This window comes from Coregonus clupeaformis, chromosome 26 (genome assembly GCF_020615455.1).
Source record: "Coregonus clupeaformis isolate EN_2021a chromosome 26, ASM2061545v1, whole genome shotgun sequence".
NCBI classification, from domain to species: Eukaryota; Metazoa; Chordata; class Actinopteri; order Salmoniformes; family Salmonidae; genus Coregonus; species Coregonus clupeaformis.
In genome coordinates, this window is record NC_059217.1 from 40,111,222 (window position 1) to 40,126,351 (window position 15,130).

Below are 15,130 nucleotides of genomic sequence, written 5' to 3' on the forward strand. Positions count from 1 at the left end.
GTTGCTTGGTCTCTGGCAGGAAGTAGCTGTGATGGTTTTCTTCTGCAAGGGTGGCAACAGCAGCGTTGGGGGAGTGGATACTCTGAAGTTTTGATAGTAAATGGAGCAGACTGAAGCTTGGGTGTTTAAGGGCAATGAATAGTGTAGTGTCTTAGAGTCTGTGATTGTGCTGACATTTGCAAATGGTGTAACAGATGAACTTTACTCTGCTTTGCTGAAACATCTGGAAAGCATTACTAAATTCCTGGAAAAAAGGATATGGGAAGATATGTAGGAAAGCCAGGGATTGGGTATTAAAATCACGCCATACTATGTCATATAGGATATAAATACCATGTCTTGAGCAGGGGGGAGAAGAATAGCGAATTACAGAATTGGCTCCTGCTGTTCTTCAGATATCTGCAGGTATCTGTAAATCTGACGCTGAAACTCTTTGTTATAATAAACCTTTATAAACGAAGTACAGTGTCGGCGGACTTCTTATCATCACGGCATTATCAGCAAAGTTTGTTTTGGACACCACAATAGTAATGATTGTTAGGTGATAAAAGTCTGTGTTCTGTCAGGGCTAATGCTAGTGACCTCTAGCCCAGTTACAACAAACCGATTTACGTATGTCCTTACTACCGCAGGACAAAAGGAACAGCACACACATTGTTGAAGAGTCAGTTTGGCTTGCATTTCCTGTTGAAAGAGTAACTGTTTGCGGTCACACACAAGGCAGCTGACTGCATGTTATGATGAGTTCTCTGGTATCGAGGAATTCAGGATGCAAGGAGATAATTAAACAATTAGATGAAGAGTTGATACAATGTATTTAATAATACGGTACCAGATTTAAACATAGCAAGCTGCACGAATGATAGACAGAGATTTCACAGTTTATATATTGCAGTGCAACCAAGTTCTAACCAACTGTTGCCAACCATCATTGGGTGACACTCCCAACTACAATGGTATCATCTTGCACTCATCAGGACATTCCATCACATACTCATTTTAAGATTAACCCCAGTTGCCCCCCAGTCTTCCTTACACTCAGACTTTCTGGCACCCACCAGTGACATAAATAAATGGCTTGAACACATTGACAAATCCTGTGTAAACACGTCATATCACTGCACTTACGCACATAAACAGGACACACAGAAAACAGTGAACATTAACGTCAGAAGCGAGAGAAGGGGATAAATGAAGGAATTAATTAAGATACAAGATTGAAGCAGAATTGTTTTAAAATGTTAAATGTTGATATTGAATTGTGATTTTGAGTAATATGGTTAACCACAATGAGTCATAGGTTCAGCCATAGCCGCAGGAAGATGTTTGGGGGTGGGGGTGATGCAGAATTATTATTTTTTGCATGCACTACAGACAGCTACAGTGGGGAAAAAAAGTATTTAGTCAGCCACCAATTGTGCAAGTTCTCCCACTTAAAAAGATGAGAGAGGCCTGTAATTTTCATCATAGGTACACGTCAACTATGACAGACAAATTGAGAAAAAAAATCCAGAAAATCACATTGTAGGATTTTTAATGAATTTATTTGCAAATTATGGTGGAAAATAAGTATTTGGTCACCTACAAACAAGCAAGATTTCTGGCTCTCACAGACCTGTAACTTCTTCTTTAAGAGGCTCCTCTGTCCTCCACTCGTTACCTGTATTAATGGCACCTGTTTGAACTTGTTATCAGTATAAAAGACACCTGTCCACAACCTCAAACAGTCACACTCCAAACTCCACAATGGCCAAGACCAAAGAGCTGTCAAAGGACACCAAAAACAAAATTGTAGACCTGCACCAGGCTGGGAAGACTGAATCTGCAATAGGTAAGCAGCTTGGTTTGAAGAAATCAACTGTGGGAGCAATTATTAGGAAATGGAAGACATACAAGACCACTGATAATCTCCCTCGATCTGGGGCTCCACGCAAGATCTCACCCCGTGGGGTCAAAATGATCACAAGAACGGTGAGCAAAAATCCCAGAACCACACGGGGGGACCTAGTGAATGACCTGCAGAGAGCTGGGACCAAAGTAACAAAGCCTACCATCAGTAACACACTACGCCGCCAGGGACTCAAATCCTGCAGTGCGAGACGTGTCCCCCTGCTTAAGCCAGTACATGTCCAGGCCCGTCTGAAGTGCATTTGGATGATCCAGAAGAGGATTGGGAGAATGTCATATGGTCAGATGAAACCAAAATATAACTTTTTGGTAAAAACTGAACTCGTCATGTTTGGAGGACAAAGAATGCTGAGTTGCATCCAAAGAACACCATACCTACTGTGAAGCATGGGGTTGGAAACATCATGCTTTGGGGCTGTTTTTCTGCAAAGGGACCAGGACGACTGATCCGTGTAAAGGAAAGAATGAATGGGGCCATGTATCGTGAGATTTTGAGTGAAACCCTCCTTCCATCAGCAAGGGCATTGAAGATGAAACGTGGCTGGGTCTTTCAGCATGACAATGATCCCAAACACACCGCCCGGGCAACGAAGGAGTGGCTTCGTAAGAAGCATTTCAAGGTCCTGGAGTGGCCTAGCCAGTCTCCAGATCTCAACCCCATAGAAAATCTTTGGAGGGAGTTGAAAGTCTGTGTTGCCCAGCGACAGCCCCAAAACATCACTGCTCTAGAGGAGATCTGCATGGAGGAATGGGCCAAAATACCAGCAACAGTGTGTGAAAACCTTGTGAAGACTTACAGAAAACGTTTGACCTGTGTCATTGCCAACAAAGGGTATATAACAAAGTATTGAGAAACTTTTGTTATTGACCAAATACTTATTTTCCACCATCATATGCCAATAAATTCATTAAAAATCCTACAATGTGATTTTCTGGATTTTTTTTCCTCATTTTGTCTGTCATAGTTGACGTGTACCTATGATGAAAATTACAGGCCTCTCTCATCTTTTTAAGTGGGAGAACTTGCACAATTGGTGGCTGACTAAATACTTTTTTTCCCCACTGTATATCAGTCCGCTAACGCAGGACTAATAAAGGCCCAGTGCACTACTTTTGTGAGAAAGAAAATAAAGTTATACAATTGATTTTTTATTCCGATTTTTCAGGAGGTGATGCAGCACCCTCAGCACCCCTACTTCCCGCGGTTATGGGTTCAGCCAGAGATGGACATTTCTGGAGTAAAGGGACCTACGCCTGGAATTGATTGACATTTGTGCGATTCTACATGCAAAATCAGTTTGCACCATAGAGATAGAGGACTCATCTTTGTATCTGTGCCATTATAGGGTATGTGACAGCATGGGCAGCACCATTGAGGCAATCTCCATTTTGAAGTAGTCAATTTTCTTCTTCACGATTGGCTGATCCCTTCTGATGCCCCAGTTGGACATGATGCCAAAAGGGTCACCAGGAGGGATCAGCCAATGAAGTTGGAAGTCCGAGCCAGTCGACTACATTAAAATAGTGGAAGCTCTCAATGGCGCTGCCCATTCTAATTTGGCCTTTTGGATGTAAGGGTTGGTGTGAGGTGTGACCCAGGTGCGGTGCAGGATATACAGTAGGCAGTAGGCAGAGATGGTAAAACAAGGATCTTTACTGGTGGTCCCGAAGCCAGAATACAATATAACGGACTTATCACGATAAAAGAAAGGCGGAGCAAATAAGTATCCAAACACCGGCTGACAGCCAAAATACGAAATACTACATACGACTGAAACAAATAACGAAACAGGGAGAACGCTTCTCATGTACCTGTACATAGATCTCTGATCAGACACTGAGTAGTACTACTGGACATAGAGAAACTAACAGAAAAAACCGAGCAAGGGAACACAGGGAAGTAAATACACAGGTGAACAGGTAGACACAGGTGACACCAATAGGATACTGATTAGTCCAGACTGAGTGAGGAGGTGCCTAAGGTTGTCGGAGGATGACACGTAGTGGGTCGCTCCTGAACTGCGACCTCCTCCTGTAACAGTGCCCCCCCACCGTCCTTTTTCCCTACGAAGAAGAAGCCCGCGGGTAAGGTAGAGGGACGGATGTGACCCTTGACGAGTGCCTCGTCGATATACTCCCTCATGGCCAGCGTCTCCGGCCGGGACAAGGAAAACAATCGCACTCGTGTGGGCATTGCGCAAGGCAGGAGATCGATAGCGCAGTCATATGGCCTGTGAGGAGGTAGGCCCTTGGCACGCCTCTTACTAAACACCTCCCCCAGATCCCAATACTCCTGGGGAACGCCTGCCAGGTCTGGGCCGGTGACGGAGTCTGTAGCTGCCGTCCTCCTGGTGGCAACCGCGGACCTGGGGAAGAGGTGAGGACTGGTAGGTGGTCTGGGACGGTGGTTTGGTGCCAACTGTTCTTAAACACAAGTAAAACTAAATGCATGCTCTTCAAACGAACGCTGCTGGCACCCGCCCACCCGACTAGAATCACTACTCTCGACGGGTCTGACCTAGAGTATGTGGACAACTACAAATACCTAGGTGTCTGGTTAGACACCTAGGTATGTAAACTCTCCTTCCAGACTCACATTAAGCATCTCCAATCCAAAGTTAAATCCAGAATCGGCTTCCTATTTCGCAACAAAGCCTCCTTCACTCATGCTGCCAAACATGCCCTCGTAAAACTGACTATCCTACCGATCCTTGACTTCGGCGATGTCATTTACAAAATAGCCTCCAACACTCTACGCAGCAAATTGGATGTAGTCTATCACAGTGCCATCCGTTTTGTCACCAAAGCCCCATATACTACCCACCATTGTGACCTGTAAGTTCTTGTTGGCTGGTCCTCACTACATATTCGTCGCCAAACCCACTGGCTCCAGGCCATCTATAGATCACTGCTAGGCAAATCCCCGCCTTATCTTAGCTCATTGGTCACCATAACAACACCCACCCGTAGTGTGCGCTCCGGCAGGTATATCTCACTGGTCATCCCCAAAGCCAACATCTCCTTTGGCCGCCATTCCTTCCAGTTCTCTGCTGCCAATGACTGGAACGAACTGCAAAAATCTCTGAAGCTGGAGACTCTTATCTCCCTCACTAACTTTAAGCATCAGTTGTCAGAGCACCTTACCGATCACTGCACCTGTACACAGCCCATCTGAAATTAGCCCACCCAACTACCTCATCCCCATATTGTTATTTATTTTGCTCATTTGCACCCCAGTATCTCTATTTGCACATCATCTCTTGCACATTTATCATTCCAGTGTTAATACTAATTGTAATTATCTTGCACTATGGCCTATTTATTGCCTTACCTCCATAACTTGCTACATTTGCACACACTGTATATATATTTTCTATTTTCTGTTGTATTTTTGACTTTATGTTTTGTTTCACCCCATATGTAACTCTGTGTTGTTGTTTTTTATCGCACTGCTTTGCTTTATCTTGGCCAGGTCGCAGTTGTAAATGAGAACTTGTTCTCAACTGGCTTACCTGGTTAAATAAAGGTTAAATTAAAAAAAAAAATTAAAAAATGAATGGTCGGTGGAGGCCGTAACAGGACGGGGGCGGAGCCTCACTCCAGGATGAGCCGCCCCGTGGACCAGTCTATCTGGGGTTTGTGGGTGACAAGCCAGGGGTGCCCGAGGATGAGGGGCCACTCCGGAGAGTCCACAATGAAAAACTGGATATCCTCCCATAGCCCCCCTGCCACCCGGACACGCACGGGGACAGTGCGCCAGGTGATGAAGTCCGACCCCAACGGCCGGCCGTCCATGCCCATGACCGGAACTTGCTCGGTGAGGGAGAATAACGGAACGCTCCACCCTTGGGCCAGCCCCTCGTCCATCACGTTTCCCGTGGCCCCACAATCCACCAGTGCATGCGCCCGACACGCAGCGCGGGCCCACTGAACCCTGACGGGGAGAGAAGTCTGGGAGTGTCTGGAGTTGGGGTTTCGGTTCTGGCTCTCTAGCACCCCTCCCGATACTAGTGAGCCATTCCGTTTCCCGGCTGCTCCGGGCATGAGTCGCAGTGGTGACTTGCCTGGCCGCAGTACAGGCAACGTCCCTTGCGCAGGCGCCTCTACCTCTCCATCCTGAACAAGCACGCCGCCCCCAGCTGCCTTCTGAGGCATCTCCTCCCTGAATCTTCAGAAAGCCTCTGGGTTGGTAGGGGGACGCGGAGGCGCACCTTGCGTCATCCCTCTCTCATGCGCCCTCTCACGACGCTGATTGTCTACCCGCACAGAGAGTTCGACGAGGCCGTCCAGTCGTTCAGGCAGCTCCCTGAAGGAGAGTTCGTCCTTCATCCCCTCCGATAGCCCCTGTGCGTAAAGGATGACCAGGGCGGCCTCCTCCCATCCTGCCTCTCGAGCACGGGTCCGGAACTCCACAGAGTAGTCCGCCACCGAACGGTCACCCTGCCGACAGGCCGTGAGCAGCCTCACGGCCTCGTGCCCCAACACCACCCGAGAGGTGTCGAACACCTTGCGTAGCTCCCGGGTGAATTGGTAGGAGTCAGAGCACGCCAGAGTTTGGCTCTCCCACTCCGCGGTAGCCCAGGAAAGGGCCCGACCCGTCAACAGAGTGATGATGTAGGCCACCCAGCCCAGCTCCGTCAGGAAGGAGGAGGGTTGTAGGCTGAATACCAGAGAACACTGGGTGAGGAATTCCCTGCAGCCCTCTGGACGTCTGTCATACCTCTCCGGAGGGGTTCCCGCGATGTCGCAGGCGAGACTGGAGACGCTTCTGATAATGGATGGTTCTGTGGTATAAATATTTAACTCAAAAGTATCTCTCAAAAAACCTGGAGCTTGTGAATTCAGAATATACTTTATTAAAGCGTAACAAAGCAGAGCTGGTCCATGGAGCAACTGCTTGCCCTGACCCAGAGCTCTCCTTTTATACAGACACAAATGCATAGTCATGCTTATACAACCTACACAGTTACTCCATTATATGTACATGATTAACATCCTTCGGTGTCTCATGTTGTTTACTCACGAGGGCTACGTGCTCTTCTCTAAATGGGGCCTCTGTCACTTATCTCATTATATTGGTGGCGTGACTCAATACATTTTATACATTCGTACGTTAAAGAACAATCACACTCTGTATTGACTATATTCACTATCCAGGCATGCATCTGGAGTACAAAGTATCAATCATGTTCATTCTGTTTTACCCTTATCATTTCATAACACATTATAAAACATATCAATCAATACTTAAACATGGTTTAAACATGTCATGTCCATAACATACATTTAAGCCTTTCCCAACAGCCATCCTCCCAGGACCCTGAACCACTATGGTTTTTCCTTGTGACTATGTGCATGTGGCTATGTGTCAGGTTATAAGCACAAACAAGTGATAACACTAGTTCCATTGTTACTCCAATCTCCACAAAGTTTTATCTCCGTCACATCATTGACATACCCAGACCAGCTGCGGGTGTTAGAGGGGAATCATCCATTATCAGAAGCACAGCATTTGCACTAAAGAAATGTCTCTGCTCTGTTTAACCCTTTAATTGGTTCTTAATCCATAAGCATTTAAGGCATCTAGGCGTTTCATTCTACAACATATGTACTAGAAAATCATCTATAGTTCCCTCTAGCTCCCTGCAGCTGGTCTGGGTATGTCAATGACGTGATGGAGATAAAACTTCTCGTTGTAGCTGTGTGGAGATAGGAGTAACAATGGAACTAGTGTTGTCACTTGTTTGTGCTTATGACCTGACACACATAGTCACATGCACATAGTCACAAGGAAAAACCATAGTGGCTCAATGTCCTGGGAGGATGGCTGTTGGGAAAGGCTTAAATGTATGTGTTTGAGAATGGGTTATGGACATGACATGTGTAAACCATGTTTACGTATTAATGTATATGTTTTATGTGTTATGAAATGATAAGGGTAAAACAGAATGAACATGATTGATACTTTGTACTCCAGTTGCATGCCTGGATAGTGAATATAGTCAATACAGTGTGATTGTTCTTTAACGTACTGTGACGTCACGAGAGGCTACACAGCTTTCAGCGGGATTGCTCAAGTAGTGCAAGGAGACAAGGTTCAAACAAAACAAGGATTTTATTATAGGTCTTGGGAAATTAACGAAAATATAACCAAATTCTGTTCTCTTGTGGCTCTTTAAGGGTTAACAGTTCAGGGATGTCTCTTCCACATCCAAAATCATAATTCTCACTCGCTCAGATAACTTTTCCCCAGCCTTACTGTAGTCCATGTTGCAGCTAGTGGCCAACCCAGCAAAAAGTCCTTCCAAATGTCTCTCACGTAGTTCCACAGGTGCATATATCCAAAGGTGAGTATTTCCCAAAGGTAAGTATCTCCAAATCCTTATATTCCTCATGGAAGTGGACGTGCAGCACTCTTGTCCTCCAGAGAGCCCAGGTTGGAGACTGTGTCTCTTCCCTTCCCCAACCTTCAGCTCATCAGCTCCTCATTTGTTTCAGCTGCGTGGGAAGATTGGCCATAGAGGGGTGGAGTTCCCGACCATACCAGCAGATGGAGCCATAGCTGTCTGGGTTTGCAGCCACCTCAGGGGGATGTAACGTCCCTCCAGGACACAGCCTCTCGTGACATCACACATCCCCCTCCTCGGGACCGACGTCCTCGTCGGGTAAAGGCAGCGAAGAAGGCATCACGCCGGGAGAGGGCGTCCGCATTGCCGTGGTGCTTGCCAGACTGCTCTCTCTTCAACTCCTCCAACTCTAGGACCAGGGACTCAGCCTCCTGTTGTCTCTCCTTGAGTTTCTTACTGAACGCATCAGCCTTGGTTTTAGCAGAGTTTAGCTTCTGTTGAGCAGCTTTCAGTTCCTTCTCTCTCTCTGCCTCCGCATTCTTCATCTTGTTCTCCAACACCTTGTACTTCTCCTCTGCCTTCTTCTGGACCTCCTTACTACTGCGCAGGGTCTCCTCACACTCCTCGATGGTCCTGCGCAGCCTCTCCAGCTCCTCCTGTTGCTTAGGGAAGGAGCTCTGTTGGAGTTTAGCCTGGAGGATATCTAACTCTTCTGTCTTCATGTCTAACTGTTGCTTTAACAAACGATACCTCTCAGCGGTCCCCTTCAGACCAGACAGTTCTTTGTCCAGATTCTGTAGCTCCGTCTCTGTGTCGGTCTGGGCACCTGCCATCCCTATCAGAGCCCGGGCGGGAGTGAGTAACTCGGAGGATTGCACCGGAGCCTTCCCAGGATGAGTCTTGCCTCTCCGTTTCCGAGGTACTCGGGTTATCCTCTCCTGAGACTCTCTCCAGAGTGGGTAAAAGGCTGGGCAGTCTCGTCCAATTAGGACAGGGACGGGGAGGGAATCAACCACCCCCGCCGTCGTGTGTATGGTTCCCCGTGTGCTGGTCATTGTAAGTTCAGTAATGGGGTATTCTCTGGTGTCCCCATGGACACAGGAAACTGGGAGGACTTTCCCCGGGGTCAGACACGTTGGGCCCACCAAATCCTTACGCACCAGGGTGGCCCGGCTACCAGAATCCAGTAAGGCCTCCACATCATGGTGATTCACAGTTACCGGGCAGGTGGGGGTCGATCTGGGCCGCCATCTACGACTCCCAAGAGCGAGGCAAAACGGTGTGTGGGTGCTGAGCTGGAGGACTCCGCAGTGGGCATAGGTTCATCGGCTGGTTTCCCACACTGCCAGGAGATATGTCCCATCTCCCCACACCGGTAACACTGTCGAAGTTTCCCCCTCCTGGTGTACTCTTCTTGGACCCGCCTGGTTTCTGGCTCCCCCTGGAGCCGGGATAAGTCCTGACGTGGCTGGGTTCGAGACCTTGGGGTCCTTTGGACGGGTTCTTCCCATTTGTGGTGGGGCCGCACTCCTGGGGTCTTTTCGGGAAGCATTCAGCATCTCCGCTGTGGCCTGGTACTTTTCCACAGCTTCCACGGTCAGATCAGCCGTGGTCAAGGCCTGTTGACTGATGAACCGTTTTGCCTCATAAGGCAGGGCGCGTGAGGTAACGATCCACCACAACGGCCTCCACCACCGCCGCTGCTGTATTCCTCTGCGGATCCAGCCATTTCCTTGCGATTCGGACAAGTTCATGCATCTGCGCCCGAGGAGGTTGGTCTGGTTGGAAGGTCCAGCTGTGAAAGCGCTGGGCCATACCAAACTTTGTGAGTCCATATCTGCTGAGGATCTCAGACTTCAGGGCATCATAGTCAGTAACCTGGTCAGGGCCCAGGTCCTGGACAGCATTCAGCAATTCCCCAGTTAGAAAGGGGGCTAACAGACCAACCCACTGTTGCTTGGGCCAGGCTTCCCTAGTGGCCGTGGCCTCAAATGCATGCAGGTATGCCTCAATGTCATCGGTAGCTCCCATCTTAGATATAAAGTCACTTGCCTTTATTGGGCGGGTATTTTGGACCACCCTCTGTCTCTGCAACTGCAATTCCTCTGCCTTCAGAAGGTTGGCTTTCTTTTGCTCCTCCAAGAGAGCCACGTTTGCTTGCATCTGGGCTTGCTGGCCAGCAACAAGGGCTTTCAATATGTCCTCCATTTCAGTCGGGCGGGGAGCCTACGGCCAACTTGGAAAACTGGGTGATCAAACCTTCGGTATCCTCCTCTGACATGCACTATTAACGCTTGAGCGTGCCCGTATTCTCCACCACCTGTGACGTCACGAGAGGCTACACAGCTTTCAGCGGGATTGCTCAAGTAGTGCAAGGAGACAAGGTTCAAACAAAACAAGGATTTTATTATAGGTCTTGGGAAATTAATCGAAAATATAACCAAATTCTGTTCTCTTGTGGCTCTTTAAGGGTTAACAGTTCAGGGATGTCTCTTCCACATCCAAAATCATAATTCTCACTCGCTCAGATAACTTTTCCCCAGCCTTACTGTAGTCCATGTTGCAGCTAGTGGCCAACCCAGCAAAAAGTCCTTCCAAATGTCTCTCACGTAGTTCCACAGGTGCATATATCCAAAGGTGAGTATTTCCCAAAGGTAAGTATCTCCAAATCCTTATATTCCTCATGGAAGTGGACGTGCAGCACTCTTGTCCTCCAGAGAGCCCAGGTTGGAGACTGTGTCTCTTCCCTTCCCCAACCTTCAGCTCATCAGCTCCTCATTTGTTTCAGCTGCGTGGGAAGATTGGCCATAGAGGGGTGGAGTTCCCGACCATACCAGCAGATGGAGCCATAGCTGTCTGGGTTTGCAGCCACCTCAGGGGGATGTAACGTCCCTCCAGGACACAGCCTCTCGTGACATCACAGTACGTACAGTGGGGGAAAAAAGTATTTAGTCAGCCACCAATTGTGCAAGTTCTCCAACTTAAAAAGATGAGAGAGGGCTGTAATTTTCATCATAGGTACACGTCAACTATGACAGACAAAATGAGAAACAAAAATCCAGAAAATCATATTGTAGGATTTTTTATGAATTTATTTGCAAATTATGGTGGAAAATAAGTATTTGGTCAATAACAAAAGTTTCTCAATACTTTGTTATATACCCTTTGTTGGCAATGACACAGGTCAAAAATTTTCTGTAAGTCTTCACAAGGTTTTCACACACTGTTGCTGGTATTTTGGCCCCTTCCTCCATGCAGATCTCCTCTAGAGCAGTGATGTTTTGGGGCTGTCGCTGGAAAACACGGACTTTCAACTCCCTCCAAAGATTTTCTATGGGGTTGAGATCATCCAAATGCACTCTAGCAAACTTCAGACGGGCCTGGAAATGTACTGGCTTAAGCAGGGGGACACGTCTGGCACTGCAGGATTTGAGTCCCTGGCGGCGTAGTGTGTTACTGATGGTAGGCTTTGTTACTCTGGTCCCAGCTCTCTGCAGGTCATTCACTAGGTCCCCCCGTGTGGTTCTGGGATTTTTGCTCACCGTTCTTGTGATCATTTTGACCCCACGGGGTGAGATCTTGCGTGGAGCCCCAGATCGAGGGAGATTATCAGTGGTCTTGTATGTCTTCCATTTCCTAACAATTGCTCCCACAGTTGATTTCTTCAAACCAAGCTGCTTACCCATTTCAGATTCAGTCTTCCCAGCCTGGTGCAGGTCTACAATTTTGTTTCTGGTGTCATTTGACAGCTCTTTGGTCTTGGCCATAGTGGAGTTTGGAGTGTGACTGTTTGAGGTTGTGGACAGGTGTCTTTTATACTGATAACAAGTTCAAACAGGTGCCATTAATACAGGTAACGAGTGGATGACAGAGGAGCCTCTTAAAGAAGAAGTTACAGGTCTGTGAGAGCCAGAAATCATGCTTGGTTGTAGGTGACCAAATACTTATTTTCCACCATAATTTGCAAATAAATTCATTAAAAATCCTACAAAGTGATTTTCTGGAATTTTTTTCCTCAATTTGTCTGTCATAGTTGACGTGTACCTATGATGAAAATTACAGGCCTCTCTCATCTTTTTAAGGGGGAGAACTTGCACAATTGGTGGCTGACTAAATACTTTTTTTCCCCACTGTATGTATATAATTTCTTGAGTCACGCCACCAATATAATGAGATAAGTGACAGAGGCCCCATTTAGAGAAACTCACGTAGCCCTTGTAAGTAAATAACATGTGACAATGAAAGTTGTTATTCATTCACCATTCACATAGAGAGGAGTAACTATGTACAGTGAGGGAAAAAAGTATTTGATCCCCTGCTGATTTTGTACGTTTGCCCACTGACAAAGAAATGATCAGTCTATAATTTTAATGTAGGTTTATTTGAACAGTGAGAGACAGAATAACAACAAAAAAATCCAGAAAAACACGTCAAAAATGTTATAAATTGATTTGCATTTTAATGAGGGAAATAAGTATTTGACCCCCTCTCAATCAGAAAGATTTCTGGCTCCCAGGTGTCTTTCATACAGGTAACGAGCTGAGACTAGGAGCATACTCTTAAAGGGAGTGCTCCTAATCTCAGCTTGTTACCTGTATAAAAGACACCTGTCCACAGAAGCAATCAATCAATCAGATTCCAAACTCTCCACCATGGCCAAGACCAAAGAGCTCTCCAAGGACGCCAGGGACAAGATTGTAGACCTACACATGGCTGGAATGGGCTACAAGACCATCGCCAAGCAGCTTGGTAAGAAGGTGACAACAGTTGGTGCGATTATTCACAAATGGAAGAAACACAAAAGGACTGTCAATCTCCCTCGGCCTGGGGCACCATGCAAGATCTCACCTCGTGGAGTTGCAATGATCATCAGAACGGTGAGGAATCAGCCCAGAACTACACGGGAGGATCTTGTCAATGATCTCAAGGCAGCTGGGTCCATAGTCGCCAAGAAAACAATTGGTAACACACTACGCCGTGAAGGACTAAAATCCTGCAGCGCCCGCAAGGTCCCCCTGCTCAAGAACGCACATACAGTGGGGGAAAAAAGTATTTAGTCAGCTACCAATTGTGCAAGTTCTCCCACTTAAAAAGATGAGAGAGGCCTGTAATTCTCATCATAGGTACACGTCAACTATGACAGACAAAATGAGACAAAAAATTCCAGAAAATCACATTGTAGGATTTTTAATGAATTTATTTGCAAATTATGGTGGAAAATAAGTATTTGGTCACCTACAACCAAGCATGATTTCTGGCTCTCACAGACCTGTAACTTCTTCTTTAAGAGGCTCCTCTGTCATCCACTCGTTACCTGTATTAATGGCACCTGTTTGAACTTGTTATCAGTATAAAAGACACCTGTCCACAACCTCAAACAGTCACACTCCAAACTCCACTATGGCCAAGACCAAAGAGCTGTCAAATGACACCAGAAACAAAATTGTAGACCTGCACCAGGCTGGGAAGACTGAATCTGAAATGGGTAAGCAGCTTGGTTTGAAGAAATCAACTGTGGGAGCAATTGTTAGGAAATGGAAGACATACAAGACCACTGATAATCTCCCTCGATCTGGGGCTCCACGCAAGATCTCACCCCGTGGGGTCAAAATGATCACAAGAACGGTGAGCAAAAATCCCAGAACCACACGGGGGGACCTAGTGAATGACCTGCAGAGAGCTGGGACCAAAGTAACAAAGCCTACCATCAGTAACACACTACGCCGCCAGGGACTCAAATCCTGCAGTGCCAGACGTGTCCCCCTGTTTAAGCCAATACATGTCCAGGCCCGTCTGAAGTTTGCTAGAGTGCATTTGGATGATCCAGAAGAGGATTGGGAGAATGTCATATGGTCAGATGAAACCAAAATATAACTTTTTGGTAAAAACTCAACTCGTCGTGTTAGGAGGACAAAGAATGCTGAGTTGCATCCAAAGAACACCATACCTACTGTGAAGCATGGGGGTGGAAACATCATGCTTTGGGGCTTTTTTTCTGCAAAGGGACCAGGACGACTGATCCGTGTAAAGGAAAGAATGAATGGGGCCATGTATCGTGAGATTTTGAGTGAAAACCTCCTTCCATCAGCAAGGGCATTGAAGATGAAACGTGGCTGTGTCTTTCAGCATGACAATAATCCCAAACACACTGCCCGGGCAACGAAGGAGTGGCTTTGTAAGAAGCATTTCAAGGTCCTGGAGTGGCCTAGCCAGTCTCCAGATCTCAACCCCATAGAAAATCTTTGGAGGGAGTTGAAAGTCCGTGTTGCCCAGCGACAGCCCCAAAACATCACTGCTCTAGAGGAGATCTGCATGGAGGAATGGGCCAAAATACCAGCAACAGTGTGTGAAAACCTTGTGAAGACTTACAGAAAACGTTTGACCTGTGTCATTGCCAACAAAGGGTATATAACAAAGTATTGAGAAACTTTTGTTATTGACCAAATACATATTTTCCACCATAATTTGCAAATAAATTCATTAAAAATCCTACAATGTGATTTTCTGGAATTTTTTGTCTCATTTTGTCTGTCATTGTTGACGTGTACCTATGATGAAAATTACAGGCCTCTCTCATCTTTTTAAGTGGGAGAACTTGCACAATTGGTGGCTGACTAAATACTTTTTTCCCCCACTGTATACAGGCCCGTCTCAAGTTTGCCAATGAACATCTGAATGATTCAGAGGAGAACTGGTTGAAAGTGTTGTCGTCAGATGAGACCAAAATGGAGCTCTTTGGCATCAACTCAACTCGCCGTGTTTGGAGGAGGAGGAATGCTGCCTATAACCCCAAGAACACCACCCCCACCGTCAAACATGGAGGTGGAAACATTATGCTTTGGGGGTGTTTTTCGGCTAAGGGGACAGGACAACTT